Source organism: Pelophylax lessonae (genome assembly GCF_965119305.1).
Source record: "Pelophylax lessonae genome assembly, chromosome: 1".
Lineage (NCBI taxonomy): Eukaryota > Metazoa > Chordata > Amphibia > Anura > Ranidae > Pelophylax > Pelophylax lessonae.
Window position 1 is genome coordinate 324,766,918 of NC_138768.1, and position 12,597 is coordinate 324,779,514.

Below are 12,597 nucleotides of genomic sequence, written 5' to 3' on the forward strand. Positions count from 1 at the left end.
TCTCCTCTATGGAGCCGCAGGTTTCAATGGACAAGTAAGGCCCGAAGTAAAAAAAAAAAAAATAAAAAAAATAAGCGAAGGGCCTCATGAGGGGGTTTACTGGGCCACGGGCAGTCAGGGGTTAAGGACATCAGGCCATGTAGGTCAGGTCACGGATTGGACAGGGCATGCCATAGGTGGGGTCTACAGTAGGGTAAGTGGGGGGGACTTACGCTCTTCCAGCACATTCCCCGAGGCAGCAAGAAGAAAGGATCCCCTTGTTTTTTCTCCCTGTGCTTGCTGCTGCGATCGGCTTTGATGGGGGACTTGGAGGCTTTCATCTCTCGGCTGCGGGAGGCGGTGGCGTCTCGTGGGACCCGGTGGCTGGAACGTCACCTGGAGGCGGCCATGGAGGAGGACATTGCGGAGGTGGGGGAGCGGCATTCCCGCACTCGGCGGTCGCAGCCGCCGGCGCGCTACAGCCCGGATTTCTCCCCTGGAGCTCAGCGCCACGGTGGGAGCCCCGGTGGGGACCCTCCAGGGCCGCTGTCCCAGCGTTCGCCTGCTGTGGGCGGCGGGGCCTCTGGGAGGAATCCTCGGCGTCGGCGGAGCTCCAGTGGGCGGGGCCATTCTCGTGCAGGGCCTCCGGCCCCGCCCGCTCGTCCGGAAGAAGGAAGTGCAGCGGCTGCCCGTGGCGGTGAAGAGCGGCCGCCCGGGTCAGCTCGGCGGGGGAGAGGTTCCAGCAGTCGCCCTGGCCAGTCGGGTGGAGCGGCCGGAACTGCTACACCGCGCATGTCCGGTGCGGCGGTGGCCCCGGAAGTGGATGCGGAGGCTGGTCCCAGCGGAAAACGTCAGCGGAAGTCGGTGGGGGACGTCAGTTCCGGTCATCGGCGGGGGGGCAGGCGGAGCGGAGTGCCCCCCCTGCGCTTGCTAGTTCCAGGACGGTCGTAGTGGAGGAAGATCCGGAGGTCCGGTCAGAGGGCGAGCTGTCCAGTTCCGAGGAGGGAAGTGTTCCTGGTCCGTCGTCTGCTGTGGTTGCGGGACCCGCGGCCGCGGGGTCCCAGTCAGGTGAGGCTTTATCTTTGCACCCTTTGTCTGTCCGGTCTGCTTTGTCTGCGTTGGTGGGGGCGTTGGGGGTGGAGCAGAACCGGGGGGGGCCCGCGGTGGTAGGGGGGGCTCCGGGGGGGGTTGGGCTCTCCGCAGGTCGCTGAGGGGAGGGTCCCAGGGCCTGCTGCGCCGGTTGCGGCGGGGGGCCTGGGGGACTTGCTGGCGGGCCTGCGGTCCTTGGTCCAGCGTTTTGATGGGAGTGTGGGGAGTTCGGCGCCGGTGGCGGCGTGGGGCTCGGTGGGGGCTCCGGTCGCGGCGGCGTCTGGCACGGGACCTGCGGGGGCTGGGTCAGCCCCGGCTGCTTCGGGGGACAAGGTGGTGGCGCCGGTGGAATCGCCTCCTGCGGTGCCGGCGGTGGACAAGGTTGCGGAGCCCAAGGCGTCAGGTAAGGATGATGCGATTCGTTTAGCGGATTCCGCGAAGTGTGAGGTGTACGTCTGTTTTGAGGGCCCCTTGGGGGCGCACCTCAAGGCAGAGGTGCGGGAGAAGATCTGGAAGGATGAGTACGTCGAGATATTCACGTTGCTTCCGTTGGAGAAGTTTAACCTTGATAGGGTGAAGCCGGAGGAGTCAAAGAAGGAAGATGAGGAACGGCGGCGTTTTCGTTTAATTCCGCGCACGTTTAGCAATTGGCTTTAGACGTTTGCTATTTTTGCGAGTGTGGTGGGCGAGAAGCATCCGGAGCATTGCTCTGCTTTGTTTTGCTATCTGGATGCGATCGGGGAGGCCCACAGGGTGTATGGGGGGGTGGCGTGGCTCCGGTATGACGAGCAGTTCCGTCAACGGAAGGCGGTTCGCCCGTCGTTGAGGTGGGATCATAAGGACATTAGTTTGTGGATGCGCCTCATGACTTCTGCACGGGCGGTACAGTCTTCCTTTCCGAGCGGGGTCGGCGGTCCCTCTTCCCCAGGACAGCCGGCCGCGAAGCGTCGGGGTTTCTGTTGGCAGTATAACGAAGGGACGTGCCGCTTTGGAACTGCCTGCAAGTTCAAGCATGAGTGCTCCGGTTGTGGGGGCGCTCACCCCTTCTCCCGTTGTTTTAAGCAGGGTAAGCCCCGTACCGGGGACGCTCAGCACAAGAGGGACAACGCCGGTGATGGTGGAAAGGATGCGGCCTTTCCTAAGTAGGTATCCGGACCGGGCGGCGGCCCGCTTGCTGGAGGAGGGGTTTTCGGTCGGTTTCCGCATTCCTTGTTCCCTTGGTGGTGTTCCCCCTTTGGCGGATAATTTGCGTTCGACTCGGCTGAACCCCGGGGTGGTGTCCGACAAATTGGCGAAGGAGGTGGCCTTGGGCCGCATGGCGGGTCCTTTTGATGTGCCGCCCTTGGCTGATTTGGTGGTTTCCCCGTTGGGTTTGGTGCCGAAGAAGGAGCCGAACAAGTTTCGGATGATCCACCATCTGTCCTTTCCGTAAGGGGGTTCGGTCAATGATGGGATTGATCCGGGTGCCTGTGCGGTGTCATACACGTCTTTTGACGCTGCCATTTGTTGGGTTCGCCGTTATGGGCGGGGTGCGTTACTGGCCAAAACGGATGTGGAGGCTGCGTTTCGTTTGTTGCCGGTGCATCCGAGCAGCTTTCGGTTGCTGGGTTGTAGGTGGTTGGATGCCTTTTATGTCGATCGCTGCTTGCCCATGGGCTGCTCTATCTCCTGTGCGTTTTTTGAGACCTTCAGTTCGTTCGTGGAGTGGGTGGTACGGGAGGTGTCGGGGGTCAATTCGGTCATCCATTACCTGGATGATTTCCTGTTTATTGGCTCCCGTCTTCTCCCTTGTGTGGTGTCTTGTTGGCTTCCATGCAACATGTGGCGGAGCGTTTCGGTATTCCTTTGGCGGCTGATAAAACGGAAGGTCCAAGGACCACGATCAGTTTTTTGGGCATTGTCATTGACTCGGTGGCGATGGAATGTCGCTTGCCGGATGACAAGTTGCGGGACATTAAAGCGGAGATCTGCCTGTTGGTAGGGAAACGAAAAGTGCAACTTCGGCGGTTGCAGTCGCTTCTCGGCAAGTTGGCGTTTGCGTGTCGGATCATGCCTATGGGTCGGGTCTTCAGTCGCCGTTTGTCGGCCGCTACGGCGGGGATCCGCTCTCCGCATCATTTTGTCACGCTGTCGGCGGACCTGGTTGACGACTTACGGGTCTGGCACGTTTTTCTGTCAGCCTACAACGGTCGTTCGCTTTGGCTGCGGGGTCCGGTCAGCAATTGGGACATTGATTTGTTCACGGATGCTGCGGGATCCGTGGGGTATGGTGCTTACTTGGGGGGCCGTTGGAGCGCCGAGCGCTGGCCGGCGACTTGGCGGGAGAAAGGTTTCTTGCGGAACTTGGTTCTGTTGGAACTGTTCCACCGTGGTGGTCGCGGTGGAGTTGTGGGGGGAGGTCTTCCATGACAAAAAGGTGCGTTTGCACTGCGATAACATGGGGGTGGTGCAGGTCATTAACAGCTTGTCGGGTGCTTTCCCGCCGGTGATTCGGCTGTTGCGCCATCTTGTTTTGCGTTGCTTGCAGTTAAATGTTTACTTGTACGCCGTGCATGTCCCAGGTGTTACCAACTCGGTGGCGGATTCTTTGTCTCGTTTTCAGATGGACAGGTTTCGGGAGTTGGCGCCGGCTGCGGAGCAACGGGGGGAGCCTTGTCCATCGGAGCTCTGGACGATTGCTTTGGGATCGCCACCGACTTGATCAGACGGTCCTTGAGCGCCGGCACTTGGGCGGCGTATTCAAAGGTATGGGAGGAATGGCGGGCCTTGTTGACTCGGACAGGAGTGGAAGGGGTGAGTATGGGCTCTCGTTCTCTTTTATTGTATTTCGTTTGCTTGAATTTTGAACAAGGGGTGTCTGCGGCGGCCATCACTCGGAAGTTGGCTGGCTTGGCGTTCTTGTTCAAAATGTCTGGGTTGGAAGACTTTACCAAGGATTTTGCGGTACGGCAGGCTTTGAAGGGGTACAGGAGGGGTGTGAGGCGCCCGGATGGGCGTAGGCCGGTCTCCTTTCACCTGCTGGGGGAGTTGGTGGGCAGGTTGGGGTGCACCTGCTCCTCGGTATATGAGTCGCTTTTGTTTACAGCGGCTTTTGTTTTGGCCTTCTACGGGGCATTTCGCATTGGGGAACTGGTTAGCCCTTCTAGGAATGTGCACGGCGGACTGCTAGACGAGGAGGTGAGTTGTTCTGCCTCGGCTGTGGTGATCTTTCTGAGACGTTCCAAGACGGACCAGGTGGGCAGAGGTGTGTATGTGCGCCTGTATCGGGTGGGGGGGTTCCTCTCTTTGCCCGGTTGCGGTGGTGGAGGAGTTCAGGCGGGTGCGTCCATCGGTGGTGGGATCCTTTTTGATGCACAGGGATGGTTCGGCTCTGTCGAGGTTCCAATTTGTGGCTGTGTTTAGGAAGTGCTTGTCCGAGCTGGGTCATGATGCAGGTAGTTACGCTTCTCACTCCTTCCGCATCGGGGCGGCTACAGAGGCGGCCAGGTGGGGTGTGGATGAAGCGACGTTGAGGCGGATAGGCAGGTGGGAATCTTCTCGTTTTCGTTTGTATGTTCGTCCTCATTTGGTTTAGATGCTTGTGTGGTTCGGGGGGTGGCTGGTTGTTTTGATGTTTCATTGCCGTGGTGCTGTTTTTCTTTACAGGGGGAGCTGCATGCCTCGTGTGGATCTTAGGACACTCGTATGTGTATTGGGGGGCCAGGAGGGCTGAGGTGCGGCATGACGGGAGGCAGTTGGGTTTTACAAAGGAGGAGGCCACCGTCCGGTGGATTGGCGTCCCGGGTTGCTTTGGTGCAGGGTCCTGCCGGAGATCAATCGTTTTGTACAGTTGGACAGAGCCCCTGGTATTCTGGTGTTACATGCGGGGGGCAATGATTTGGGGGTCAGGTCCATGCGCCACCTCATCCGGGACATTAAATTTTCTTCGGTTACGGTTGGCCTTCCCTGACACGGTGGTGGTCTGGTCGGAGATTGTCGGCCGCAAGGCTTGGCGTTTGGCCAGGTCGGTCGCCAAATTGAACAAGGCCCGCATCAAGGTCAATGCGGCGGTTAGCCGTTTTGTAATTAGGAACGGGGGGTTGGTGGTCAGGCATCGGGAGTTGCAGGTGGATACCTGGCGGTATCTGCGGGGGGATGGGGTTCACCTGAATGCAGTGGGCACGGATTTGTGGTTCCTCGGCATTCAGGAAGGTGTCCAGCGTGCCTTGCGTTTGTGGAGGGGCTCGCAGTTGTAAGGTGTCACGCCTGCGAGCGGTGGCGGTTGGGGGTCTTTGGAGGCGGTATAAAACAGTGTTGGTATAAAAGTGTTTAGGGTGACCCATCTAGGTATGGAGCCCTCTGGTATCCCGGTTAAGAGTGGATATTAACCGGAAGTGGTAGGAGGTATCAGTGGTCAAGTGGGTTGTCCCTGAGCTGGTGTTGCGCGGCTGGGGACCGTTTAACGGATTACGCTGATACCAGGTTAATTGGAATCTTGTGCCTCCCAAGACCAACAACTTATTTATGGTACTGGAATATTTATGGTTATGTTAAAATGTGTTTTGGTTATTTTGGTTATTTGTTAATAAATGGCCCACCGGGCCAATTTTCTCCAAAACTGGTGTCACTGGTATTTTGTTTAGTTTAAGTATATGGTTGGGGCTAACAGGGAGTAAGCCTCAGGAATAATCATGTGTCTGTTGACACCGACGACATCCAATCTGATCCTATTTGCTAAAAACAGACGTCTGGTGGATTAGAAGACAGTCAGGTGTAAATGGACAGGCGGTCCCTTTACATCTGACTGCCCATAGAGAAGAGCAGGCTGTGTCTGTTCTGCATAAATTGAGTGGACCAGCCAATCGCCTGCTCAGCGAGGATCAGCCGACATATTACTCACTGAGCAGGGAGACTCCAATGGAGCCCACCGCATGTGGAAGGCGCCTAAAAGAAAAAATCAGGTTTGTTGCTATGGGTATCAACAACTTTATTTAATTTGAATTTATATAATATATTAACTGTTTCAAAAATATATTATTTAGCTTAATGACAACAAAGGTTTAATCATAAAAAAATATATTGCCAGTATTTTTTTTTTTTTTACAACCCCACTGTGTACATTATAATTTTCTTAACAGAAAGAGCTAAAATAATAAAAGCAGATGGTTCATCAACATCTTGGTGCCTTTTCTGCTAATCACACGTTGATAGAAGCCCAACACATCCATATATGTAATATGCCATGCAAAGTATATGATGCCATTTCCTGTTCTCTCATATATAGGCAGATGATATGTACAGACATCACACAAATGCACACATACAAATTAATCACAATAATGAAGACTTTACTGAGCCTCTTTATTGCAGCGATATGGTTATCAGGTGAGACAATCCCACAGGTGAAAATTCCATCATAGAGATAAAGTGACATTTTTGCTCATATATGACATTATATTGTGTAATTTCAGGTGTCCAGTCTGCAGAACAACTTACCCAGTCAGACCCAGCGGTGATAAAGCCGGGGAACTCTCACACACTGACCTGTAAAGCTTCTGGATTCACTTTCAGCAGCTACTGGATGGGTTGGGTCAGACAGATTGGAGGAAAATTACAATGGTTGTGTCTTATTGACCAAGGATCGAGTAGCATATATTATCATGATGATGTTAAAGGAAGATTCACAGTCTCCAGAGATAACAGTAATAACATGTTGTATCTGAAAATGGACAACATGAAAGTTGAAGACACTGCATTGTATTACTGTGCAAGAGACACAGCGATCAAAACATCTCTTATATAGAACAAAAACTCATCTTTCACTCTCTCATTTGATCAGCAGGTGGCAGTAGAAACAATCATATTCTGCCCAGTTTGTAAGACTGGTGATATGTCACTTACTTTAGAATGTTTGCACCCATATAATCTGTGACTTTCTACTGCCTTGAGGTCCTTTCTCTCTTCATAGAAAGTATGTCCAGGTTTTTTTTTCTTAGGGAAAAGGTGCAAGTACACTTTTTCCCCAAGTCACCCTGGTCTTCTTACCCCACCAAACTCTGAGCATTGCCCCTTTTAGAGAATATAGAAACAAGTAACATTTGAATTGTGACTGAAAATTGGTGGAATTTGTTAATACAGTAAACCCCCCTCCATCGCGGGGGTTACGTTCCAGACCCACCCGCAATAAGTGAAAATCCACGAAATAGAAATACCCTATTTAAATACACTCTAGGCATGTTTTTATAACTTTCACTGTACTTTTAAAAGCATCTTAAGGTCTTTAAAGCGGAGTTCCACCCTGGGACATTTTTTTTTAATAAAAATACCCCCCAGACAGTCAGGGCTAGTACATTCCACAATGGCTAGCCTCTGATCTGTCCCGGGTTGCACTTACCTGTTAGGAGAAATACTTACCTTGCAAAAGTATTGTCCAGCGCTGCCATATCAGGTGTGGGCAGCTTGAAGCCAGCGCGATCCTCTTCTGCCTCCTCTTCCGTCTTCTTCGGTCCCACGATGCACAGCACCGGCCCCGCCGTCAGTTCCGGTGCGCGCGCGTCATCCCTCCACAGCTTCTGGGGATGCCCAGAATCTGTTTAGAAGGGAATGACGCGCGCGCACCGGAACTGACGTCGGGGCCGGTGCAGGCGCATTGATTCCTTGGAGCGATGACGTTCAGCTCCCAGGAATCATTGCAAAGTCAGGAAGTGACGAATCGCCGTGGCCGCCGAGGGGAGGAAGAAGGAAGTAAGGTAAGTATATTTTCTTCTATACGAGGTAAGTAAAAAAAAAAAAAAAAATTGCGATTATCCATTTGTTTTTCAGGTGACCCGGAGCGAGAAGATGGAGGTAAGTATAAATTTAGGGTGGAACTCCGCTTTAAACACACTTTTAAAACAATTAAAACACATTTAAAGATACTGAGAGACAGAGCAAGAGCAATGGAAAACACAAAAATACTTTATTAACAATGATTTAATTAGTAAAATAATATTAATAGGTCTTACAGAAAAAAAAAACACAAAATACCGGGACCGTGAAAACTGAACCCCGATATAACGGGGGTTTACTGTAATAACAAGAAAGGCAGCAAAACGTACACATCATAGGAAATATACAGCACTTACCAACAGGGCTGGTGCAAGGACTTTCGACACCCTAGGTGAAACCACATTTTGTTGCCCCTTGGCTCCACCCTGACTCCCTCCTTTGCCCTATCCATGTTTTCCCCACCTTTTTAATGACTGCTACCCTTTGTGGACATGATACAAAAGAAGGTCAGAGACTGTGCGGCCATAATACAGGAGATGGTCAGAGACAGTGCGAACATGATACAGAAGATGGTCAGAGACAGTGCGAACACGATACAGGAGATGATCAGAGACTGTGCGGCCATAATACAAGAGATGGTCAGAGACTGTGCGGACATGATACAAGAGATGGTCAGAGACTGTGCAGCCATAATACAGGAGATGGTCAGAGTCAGTGCGAACATGATACAGGAGATGGTCAGAGACTGTGTGGCCATAATAAATGAGATGGTCAGAGACTGTGCAGACAGGATACAGAAGATGGTCAGAGAATGTGCTGACATGATACAGGAGATGATCAGAGACTGTGTGGCCAGAATATGGGAGATGGTCAGAGAGTGTACGGACACAATACAAGAGATGGTCAGAGACTGTGCGGCCATAATACAGGAGATTGTCAGAGACTGTACATACATGGTACACGAGATGATCAGAAACTGTGCGGACATGATTCAACAAATGGTCGGAGACTGTGCAGACATGATACAAGAGATGGTCTGAAACTGTGTAGACATGACGCAGGAGATGGTCATTGACTCAACGCTGTATCTTGGCCTAGGCCAACAAGGCCCAGGCCTAGGGTGGCACTTTGCAGGGGGGCAGCAAAAAAGCCGCCCCCCACATGAAAAAGACAGCCTCCTCCCAGCTCCTGCACGAAAAGAGTCCCCACCGCTTGTGCTACACTTTTAGTGTAGCGCCAGTCTTATGGGCCGGACTGGGCCAGGTGGCAGGGCCTAGGAGGCAAATCGGTCTGGCGCAATAAAGCGGCCACACTGCTGCCAGTATGATAATACTGGCTGGCGGCCGATGACTGGCCTGACGTTTGCAAAGACCAGTGGCCGCACTTAATAGAACTGGCGGCCGCCAATACTAGTAAGTGTGGCACTGGCAGCAGGTCTTAGCACCCAAATGCTCCGCATACCGGGCTTTTGTAGTCTTCTGGATGAGAAGTAAAGCTGGAACATATACTTAGTTTGCTCATGGTTTTTGCAACCTGGTGATTTGTCTTAGGTTTTTATCTATAGGAACATCTTAATGCCAGTTAATCCTGTTTTAATTAGCAAAATGTATTGTTATTAAACATACACAGGTAAAAGATCTTTTAGTCTGTGTGTTGACATATTTTGAAGTCATTTTTGGCTTTGACTATTAAACTGGTTTGTGAATGTCACATGACCACCTTCAAACGGAACTGTAGTTGGGCAGGTCCACATCCCCAGTATTCCTCCTGCGATAAGTGGCACTGACAGCCAAGAGCGGTACCTGTGTTGTCAGATCAGCATTGTATGTCCAATAATCCACAAATATGGATTTAGTCCAACCCTATCTGCTGGCCCAATGTGATGTAATTTAGGGGTATTTTAGCAGGTGAATATGAGCACTTCCACCACTGGAACTGCTTTTGTTATCACTTGGCACTGGCATTTGTTCTGACATCAGTTTGAGATGTTTCAGTGATCATTCAGAGTTCATTGACAGGTGCATTTGACCTCCTTCTGACCTGCATTTACCTGTGTCCAGGGCCGGACTGACCATCGGGCACACCGGGCATATTCCCGGTGGGCCGCGGCATCGGCTCTCACTCAGTCCGACTCCTCACAGTAGAAGTCAGACTTTCATTTCCCTCACTGCAGTGGCCGCGGCCGCTGTACTTGCCAGGTACACCGGCTCCGCTGCCAATCAGCCTTCTGCTCAGGGGGGGTGTGAGTCACACCCCCCTGAGCAGAAGGCTGATTGGCAGCGGAGCCGGAACTTAAGTCAAGAGAAGTATGTTCCTGCCTGAAGTATGTAAGTGTGCTTCCTCCCGCCGCGCCGGTGTCCTGCTCGATATGACTATGTGTCACCCGGGTGGGGGGAGGGCCCCGGCGATGTGCGGTCATGTGCGGAACTCCGGCCGGTCACCGGGAGTGCTATGCACGACCAGGGGAGGAGGGCGCACTGATCACACTGCTTCCATTCATCCCGGGCTGGCCGGGCCACACTGCATGCTGGGAAATGTAGTCTGCACACAGCGCCACTCTATGAGTCATGCAGGGATTCGAACTACAATTCCCAGCGGGCCCCGCTCCTGGATGAGCCATCTGCCTGTCATTCTGGAGCGCTGACTGTATGTGATCACCTGAGCCCTGGACATGACCTACATAGTGTGTGTGAGAGCACCGACCTCTCCCATCTGTCATCAGCACATCTGGCCGACCAGTCATGTACCATGTCATATCCAATATACACATTGCTGCCCGCAGCCTACATTCTCAGTGTGCCTGTCATTGCAATTGGATGGATAGACAGGACCTCATACTATAATGTTGGGACATTCTTTATATTGGACAGATCAAAATGTGACCATGTGTGGCCAGGTTCAGACCTGTGTGTAAATCCACCGCTCCTCTGATGAGCAATTCACGTTCAGATCGCTCTTCAGGGGTGATTGGCTTGAGGTGATTTGACGACATCTCACCCCAGTTTTGCTGAACAAGTACGCCGCATTTCACATGTTCACAAAGCATTTCTGACAGGTCCCCATTGGCTAAAAACATGTTGGATAGTTTCTAGTGTAAGCCTGCATCATTGCAGGGATACATCACGGGATGTAAGGCGACATTCTTAATCCATGCCACATAGAGAGCCATTTGTATCCACACAGGGATGTACAGGTGTTCCCCGTGCTGACAGTCTCATTCATATCTATAAGTGATGTGCTCAACCACACATCTAAATGACGCCATAGGCCTCCTTCACACAGCCATTTAGCTGCATACATCTGTCTGTAGACCTCCTCTGCATTTGGCCTGGCACCGTCTCGGATCCACCTGGGTGTCATGGGGTATTCCTACCTTTTGTTCCATCTGGTGGCACTCCGAGGTGTGTGAGATCAAGGGGTGAATTGAGGGGTGCTACTTGGTCTGTTTGCACATGCATGCATATACACTCACCAGCCCCTTTATTAGGTGCACCTGGCTAGTAGCATGTTGGAAGTCCCCCCCCCATGCTCTCCATCCCCCTGGTTTTCCCTGCCCGCCCGCCCCCAGTGCTATCCACACCCTGCGCCTTCCAACCCCCCTGCAATGCTTTCCAAACCCCCCCTTTAATTCTCTCCAGCCCCCCCCCCCCCTTGCCCTTCAGCTCCTCCAGTGCTATCTGCTTTCCCTGTGCTCTCCGGCCCCCCGGAGATCACAGAAGTGTCATAGAAGTGTCCTTCTATCTTCTATCATATCCTCAGTCTCTGACCTTCTCTTGTATCACATCTGCAGTCTCTCCTGTATCATGTCTGCAGTCTCTGACCATCTCCTGTATCATGTCCTCAGTCTCTGACCATCTCCTGTATCATGTCCTCAGTCTCTGACTATCTTCTGTATCATGTCTGTAGTCTCTGACCATCTCTTGTATCAGGTCCGTAGTCTCTGACCATCTCTTGTATCATGTTTGCAGTCTCTGACCATCTCCTGTACTATGTCCAGCGGGAACACTCTGCAGCCACACCGCACAGCCCACCCAAGGTAAGTGGAGGACTGGAGAGAGGAGTGACTTCTACTTAGGGATTTCTTTTGCAGATAGGGTAGGCTGGCACTGGCAGCAACAATTTTATTCAAAGAAATCAGGATTTCTTCTGCAAATAGGCTGGCACTGGCAGCAACAATTTAATTCAAATCAGGATTTATTTTGCAAATAGGCTGGCCTGGCAATGGCAGCCAGGCATAGTACTAGTCTAGTACTATGCCTGCCAGTGCCAGGTCAGCCTATTTGCAGAAGAAATCCTGATTTGAATAAAATTGTTGCTGCCAGTGCCAACCTACCAGGGGCTGATCTAAGGTGTGAAGGTGCAGGAATTGGGGTGATCTGAGGTGTGAAGGTGCAGGAATTGGGGTGATCTGAGGTGTGAAGGTGCAGGAATTGGGGTGATCTGAGGTGTGATAGTGTAGGAATTGGGATGATCTGATGTGTGAAGGTGCAGGAATTGGGGTGATCTGAGGTGTGATAGTGTAGGAATTGGGATGATCTGATGTGTGAAGGTGCAGGAATTGGGGTGATCTGAGGTGTGATAGTGCAGGAATTGGGGTGATCTGAGGTGTGAAGGTGCAGGAATTGGGGTGATCTGAGGTGTGATAGTGCAGGAATTGGGACTGATCTGAGGTGTGAAGGTGCAGGAATTGGGGTGATCTGAGGTGTGATAGTGTAGGAATTGGGATGATCTGATGTGTGAAGGTGCAGGAATTGGGGTGATCTGAGGTGTGATAGTGCAGGA

The 12,597-nt window shown here is 52.2% G+C and overlaps 1 pseudogene across 1 annotated transcript; it reads left to right on the plus strand.

The window, feature by feature from the left end:
• Positions 1-3,824: 3,824 nt before the first annotated feature.
• LOC309545548 lies at positions 3,825-5,303 on the plus strand (annotated as a pseudogene). The gene is made up of 2 exons: positions 3,825-3,861; positions 4,714-5,303. The product of its transcript is annotated as an uncharacterized misc_RNA (transcript).
• The last annotated feature ends 7,294 nt before the right edge of the window (positions 5,304-12,597 follow it).